This window comes from Urocitellus parryii, chromosome 11, assembly GCF_045843805.1.
Source record: "Urocitellus parryii isolate mUroPar1 chromosome 11, mUroPar1.hap1, whole genome shotgun sequence".
In the NCBI taxonomy this organism is placed as follows: Eukaryota; Metazoa; Chordata; class Mammalia; order Rodentia; family Sciuridae; genus Urocitellus; species Urocitellus parryii.
Genome location: NC_135541.1, coordinates 74,660,467 through 74,668,423, shown reverse-complemented (window position 1 = coordinate 74,668,423; position 7,957 = coordinate 74,660,467).

Sequence of the window (7,957 nt, the reverse complement as noted above, 5' to 3'; positions counted from 1 at the left end):
TAGTTTCCTTCAGTCTCCTACTCATCTTCTTCCTTCTCCCTTTCTTATCTTTTCCTCCTTCTCCTCTTCTACATTACTCTTCTACTTTACTCTTCCTTTTTTTTTCCAAATAAGTGTATATTGAACATCTATTATGTGCCAGGGATTGTGCTAAGCATTCTATTCTTTGAGTCCTCAGTCAAAGAACCATCTACAACAAGACTTTTTCCAGATGGACTTTTTCTCAAAAAGTGTTACAAATATCTTTATAAAGACCCAAATTTGCTTTGTTTTCAGATTTTAGGAGATATCATGGTTATTTTTTTTTTATCACATTGACTAAATTCTCTGAGAGAATTTCTTCTTCCCCTGAACCCTCATCTTTGGGAAGGATGCAATATATATATGGAACAAGAACGAAAGGAAGGTGTAGTCACATGACTTTTGGTGACCCATGGAATGGGAGATGTCAATCAGATCACTCCCATAATCTGTAATCATTTCCATGTGAAATAGAATGTTTCAAAAATTAAAGCAATATGTCAGACAGGATAGACAGGGTTATACATAGTAACTCCAAAATCTCACTGGCCTAAAACAACAAACATGATTTCTTGCTCATATCATATACTTTTTGTTGACTTGCTATGGGCGTCACTCTACATCATCCTTGTACAAGGACTCAGGCTGATAGAACTTCATCTGGAACTTTTCTGGAACCATGGCAGAAGGGAGGAAATGACATATTGTACACAGGCTTTTAAAGGTGTCTATCTGGAACTAACATAGGTTATTGCCATTTGCTTCTCTCTAGTTAAAGCCATGGTTGACCTAAGGGAGTTGGGGAAGTACAATTCTACCATGTGCTTCCAAGAAGATACAGATAAGCTGTTGAACAGCACCAATCACCATCACAAACCAATTTTACCAACCCATTCAACCCTGCTTCCCTCCAGAAATCCTTATATAGCTACCTAAATATATTATAATGAAAAAAATATATTTCTTTGGAGATAAAAATTTGACCAATCATCAAATAATATAATAGTGATTCCAAAATATAGATACTGATTGTATTTATGTGGTGGAACTATAAATGCTTTATTTTCTTCTATTTTTTGGCTTTAACAGAATTATAGATTTTCTAGCATGAGCAAGTAATATCTTTTAAAAAATTAAGAAAAAAAAACAGAAACTATAATTGTTAAAGTATATTTATGAGACAAAAGTAACATGTAAATATGTTTGTGGCTTATTAAATGAAAAGATGAATACATAAAATTTCATCTATGTTGATAAATGCATCTGTGATCAGAGTGAAAGAAATAGGTAAGCGTTCGAGTGGCTGTATATTAATGAATTTTAGAACTGCCCAATTTTTAAATTTTTAATGTAAAATAAGTGGTAGGCAGTAATAAAGAGCTATCCCATTTGAGACTAGAACAGGAAGTATGGGAGTAAGGTTACTTTCAATTTCTGTGTACTATGATCAAGGAGGGGACAGGCTGTGCCAGAGTATGGCAGAAAACCAAAGGACAAGGAGCAAGGAGACCTGGACTATAATTGTGACTCTAAAGCTAAACTATTACATGATTTTTTTCAATTTATTTACCTCCCTTGGTCTCATTTACTCATCAGAGAAATAAAAATGTTCACCAGATGATCTATTTTTATTTTTTCTTTTCTTTTCTTTCTTTCTTTCTTTTTTTTTTTTTTTTTTTTTTTTTTTTAGATTGGGTCTGGTTGTTTTGCCTTGGCTGGTCTCAAACTCCTGAACTCAAGTGATCTTTTTGCGTGCTGGTATTATAAGAACATGCCACAGTGCCCAGATAAGATGATCTCTATATTCCCTCTGAGCTCTAAAATTCTTTAGGTCACATGAAGTACAAGGGCCCTAAATCCCTATGCAATGGAATGTGAAATATCATACAGAGTGCTCTATTTTTTCTAATGTGCCCAGCAAGATGATCGTCTCACATAATAGGTGTTTAATAAGTGTTTGCCAATCATAATTCACCTTATTCAAGAGTGCTAAAAATCCTCCAGGTAGATAGTATTGTTCTCCTTGTTCATTTTAATGCTCATGTAAGGATTGAATTTACGTACCCTATATGTGAGAGAATACGCAAATTAATTTCAATGCGGAATAGCTGTTAAAATTCTTAGAAACAGGGTTAACTTTCATCTACAAAGCAAAACTGAACATTCTGATAATATTCTTAATGGAAGACATCTACTCAAAAAGAATATTTTGTAAGAAGATTACACAGCCGTAGGCACTGTGTTGTTTAATGAAAAATTAGAAACCTGGTCCTTCCCTTTGGGAGACTTGTAGATTAATTGGGAAACAAGTTGTGTATTTATGAATAATGAGAAACACAGATAAAGTATGTTATAAAAGCAGGCAAGATTTCAAGGCAAATGCTGATTGCTGGCCCTCAATTCTTCAGCCTTTGCAGCTGTCAGGGATTGATTAGGTCCCTTCACAGGTTTCCTTCAAACCAAAGAGACACAAGCATTTCTTTCCAATCAGACTGGTTCCTTGACACACTCTGTTCTTTCTCATAGACAAGATTAGACCCTTAGTATTTGTTAATATTTTGTTCTGTCCTTTGATTCCTAAACCCACCTTTGTCCCAGATACTGCCCTGGCTCCCTACTTGTCTCCAAATTCTACAACTTAAAGCTACTTTATTCCTGTCTATTTTAGGACACCAACCCCAACGTCACACTCTAAGGACTCTCAGGAAAATGCTCAAGAGGCATCACAATACTGGATTCTTTTCCATAGAGAGCATAATCATCCTTAACACAAGAAGCCCAAATAGTTTTTTTTTAAATTGCTTACAGCACAGCTAAATTATTGGAAAATATGTTTGGAGGAAGATTCAGCAAATTCCCCAGTCTTGACTGTTTTTAATTATGACACACAGATAATGTTTTTCTTCCTTAAGCTGGATTTTGAATAAGAAGACTTCAATCAAACAAATCACCAAGGACACAGAATTCTAAATTTGCTCAATTTTATTCACTGCTGCTCACCTGTTTACATGCATAGACATTCCCAATCCCGTTGCTGCCTCTGCAGGGTTGGGAATTATCATAGGTTAGAGGGTTCATTCAGAAGAATCACTTCTGGGAGGGTTGGGGATGACGTCAACTTTGATTATAATGGCAAGGGAAAGTGTTGAAGGTCCATTTCCATTTCTTTAACCAAAATTTTTAAAAATACATTCAAGTTCTTGTTTCTCAGGGCTTTTTCTCCTTGATTACCGACGTGGTGCATGATTCCAGGCTACAGTAGTTCTGAAAAAAATGAGTGACCATCATCAACACTGTTCCAAAGTATATTTTAATCCTGTCAGCTTGGCTCCTTTTTTTTTGTGGAGAATTCAGCACACTTGTTTATAGATATTTACTTTGTTTTTTTTTTTAATTTTATATTCTTTATTAACTTTCTATTGCACAACCTTGAGGGAAGGAGTGTAGGAATCCTGTGCCAGTGTCGGTCCATTGGAGCAGAACCAGCTTCTCACTGTACAGTGAGTGAGGGGAACCACTTTTCTCCACAGTGACAGCTGTCCTCTACCTCGTGACCTTTGTAACCTCGGCATACCTGGACATATTTAAAAATCACACCTAAGGGGCTGGAGATGTGGCTCAGCGGTAGGTGGCTCATGCTCGCCTGGCATGCGTGCGGCCCGGGTTCGATCCTCAGCACCACATACCAACAAAGATGTTGAGATGTTGTGTCCGCCGAGAACTAAAAAATAAATATTAAAAATTCTCTCTCTCTCTCTCTCCTCTCTCACTCTCTCTTTAAAAAAAAAAAAATCACACCTAAGTTAGATTCTTCCCAAAGTCATGCTTGCCTGCCTCAAGGTAAGATTTGCCTTTGCTGATTATGTCCCAACTATAACTATGGGCAGACTTCAGCATAGCTCCAAAGGGGAAATACTGTCCTTGTTCTAGGAGGAAGTAGCTTACATGCTAAAGAAAGACGTATGCACATGTGGGGAATCAGGATAACACATATGTGTGGGTGTCTTGAGGACATTGGATCAGGGATAGTGGTGGGAGGCAGGGATATGAACCTGGGTGGGATGACATGGAGCACTCTGCCATGACTTACTTGCAGCACAGTGTCCTGGCAAGAACTCCTGTTGCTTAGATGGCTCTTTGAAGCTTATACATGATGATGGCCTACGGCAAATGAGGTAGAAATGCTGGAACTGTCTTGGCATAGTATTGAGAAAGGACTCTAGAGATTCAAGGAGGTGAAAACTATCAGAATAAACAGCAGGGTTTCATTAACACTCTTGCTTTCTGTCTCAGTATAGTCTGCAGGGATGTTGGTGGAATGTTAAGACATTCCATAGTATATAATTCTATAGATCTAAAACATTAATGACATTATACTAACTGGATCTGATGAATAAGCAATGGGAAAAACTCCAAATACCCAGGAAGAGCATATGCATAAAGTCTAGAAGGGTTTAGAAGGGAGATGATAAATATCTGATTATCATTGGTGGTCTCAGGACCAGCTACAGCCATAAGGACAATAGAAATGAAGTGAGTGGAATTTATTAGACCATTTTCTACATGTGACTTTATATTATCTCCAGTTTATCTGGGCATTACAGCAACAACCAGTTCTGGTTGCACAACTTTGCAAAAAATAATAATAATCTGTTAGCACTTCACCCAGGCCCACATTTTGTAATTGTTGCTTCCAGCCCCAGGGACTCTTTAATGATGAGGTGTGGAATAGTAAAGAAGCCACTTGTCACCCATGAACAAATGTAAATGAAAGGTAGTTAACAGTCATGGAACAAGGTGTGTCTTAATATGGCTCAAAGTCATTGGATAAATGTTCCCTTTTTTTCTAGTCTCAGCTGAGCATTTTTAAGATGCGTTTTATAAATTGGCTCCTCAGAATGTCTTGGCAGGACTGAGCACCAGCTACCCATAGTGGCTTCCAAATCAATAACTGCTTTTTGGTTTTCCTTTCCTATTTTGCTTCTCATTCCTTCTCCCTTGGATGCTTCTTAAATAGACTACCTACATGTGAGATTCTGCTTTTTCTAGATTCTACTTTTTCCCCAAGAAGGAAAACCCACAATAAGATTATTCTTCAGTGACCTGGTGTCACTCCACTTACTTGGGGGAACTTCATCTTCTATGGCCACATGATCTAAATGGAAAATATCATATTTTTAGGTAAATTTGTCTCCTTGGTCACAGTAGTTGGTCAAGGGATAGACATGGGACACAAGATGGACCAATAGAGTACTTGCAAATTTTTCCACAGCTGGAGCTACTGGAAGAAATACCCTTCCTTTCTCATCATAGAACTATAAGTGTGTAGGTTTTCAGCTACTCACAGGCATGTCCCCTATGACTTGAAGAAATTGATCTGAGAGAATGAAACTAATACCAGAAAAATTTGGAGGCAAAATATAAAGTGAAAGTCTCAGAATACTCTGAATCAATCATCCCTAAATCTAAATCTTACAAACATACAACTCTGTGTATATCACAATAAATTTCTTTTTTTTTTTAATTTAAATTGGATTTCTTTCACTTGCAACTTAAAGAAATTTTATATGCCAACCGACTACACATAATTCATAGAAGTCATGTTTTTAAAATAAACCTCATGTGTGTCTCTAACTTCAGTAAAATAATTTTATTCCACAAGTATCTTCATTTTTGAAAAATATGACTAGGAAACATACATAGTTGAGGAGCAGTGTGGGTGTAGCTATTCAATAGAACAAACAATTCTAAATTATGTGCCCTGGAGCAAGTGACTTACTTACCCCAGCCTTAGTTTCCTCATTTATATCACCAGAGTTCCATGCAGAAACCACCTTAGGTATTTTGAGCAGAAAGAGATTTAGTACAAGGAATTTGATGATTCCAAAATCATTGTTTGTCCAGAAAGACTAAAAGACAGGAAGACCACCTCTCATATCACATTACCACAATTCAAATATCAGAAAATGTCAGAGACCCTTATAGATAGATCAAAGCTTCTCTGATCATTAAGACTGAGCATTACCTGCAGAGCACAAAATATGGCCTGACTTGCAAAATTTCACATCCATCAAAATCATGCCTCCTGGAAGAATATTGTCAGTATCCCCTCCCTCTTTTAAATATTTTGAAAGTATCTTGTTGGCAGACAGAAACTTCTGATCCCTTTAATACAAGGTAAAACACAGAAGAGGGTAGAACTAAATGTCGATTGACAGTAAACAGTTATCAAACACAGAGGATAATGCATACTTCAGAGGACTAGGGATGATTAAATGTGAGTATATACGACAGTGGGACAGAGTAGGGATTAAATGTATGACAAGAATATAGAACTGAAAAAAAAATCAAAGTGGCATTGCCGTGGTGCTCTATTATATATAATTTCCCTTTAACAGTCTACATACAGAACAAGAATCATCAGCCATTTCTATGAATATATAAAAGATTTGTGTGCCATTGTATTCTTTCCATATGCATTTGCCTTAATCTATGTAATAGCCATGAGAGATAGATAAAACCAGATTTTAAGAACTATGTGATTTTTTCTAATTTATATAGTCAGGAAGTGGCAGAAATAGGCTTTGAACTTGTAGCTTTTTAACTTTGAGGTTCATGGTCTTTCCTCTGTACCAGGATAAATTATACCAGAAGTACGGAGGACCTCTGGAGTATAAATAGATTAATCCTACTAGGGAAATCTGGGAAGCCTCTTGAAGGAAGCAAGATTTAGGCCTGGCCTTTTGAAGGATTCTAAGGGACTATGGAGGGGGAAAAAAAAAAAAACATTCCCATGGAGAATTCCTGTGGAAGTCAGATTGGAATCTGGTATGGGCGGCTCCAGCAGAGGAGACCATGGCTGACTGCCAAAGTGTTTGTTCTATGGGCAAATTCCTCCTGACCTTAGCCAACCTGCGAGGTGTGGTGAACTCTGCCTTACATAATGTGGATACTAGGCACAGAACTCTCATCTTTGATCAACTCCATGCAGTACAGGACATTGTGAACAACGGGGGTGGGGGACTCACTTTGTCATCCTTTGGGTACAGAATACACCATCCAGGACTACAACATGTCAGTTATCACTGGTAACAGAGATTTACAGATTGTCAGCATCATATTGTGTGTCCCCCTCCTGGTCATTGCTAGCCAGCTTCCTCCTATATTTACCAGCATCCAAGAGGACTATGATGAGTATATGCTGTCATCTGTCACCACAGACATCTTCAAGTCATCAGTGGCTCACCCTTGATACTGGACAGCTAATCACCCCAAGAGAGCTGATCTCCATGTAGGTGAGCAATGACTTTACAGAGCCAGGAGCAACTTTGGGGTTCATCTGGATGATGTGTCTTTGATACTTTTGAACTTAGGAAGGCATTCATAGAAGCAGTGGAAGACACAGGTGACTCAGCAGGAGTCAGAAGCCAAATTTGGAATGGAAATGCTGAACAACAGAAGAAAGCAGCTATCAACTTTGTGAAGGGTAACTCCAAGGCATCCAGCCAATCCCCAAATTACTTGCTGCTGTGGGTGATGGCCTGAGGGAGTGAGATACGCAAGCTGGAAGCTGCAATGAACACTGCATACACATCTTTGCACTCTGGGAGCATCTGACCACAGGCAAGGTAGTCCAGCCTCCTCCAGCTGCTCCAGGGGCGACTGCCCACCTGTGCCTCCTTAGCCCTGAAGAACCTGAGCACTACCTGCCCCACCCCCAGAAATGTCATAACTGGTTTAAAGTGAAAGAAATGAAAGTAAAGTCAGATCTCTGGGAGAGAGAGAGAGAGAGAGAGAGAAAGGAAGAAAGGAGAAGAAAAATAAGGAGGAGGAAGAGGAAGAGAGGGAAGAAAAGAAAAGGAAAAACACTCCAGGTAGAGGTTAAAACTAGAGAGAGGAAAGTATAAAGCATATCTGGGGAGTGATGAGTGGTTTG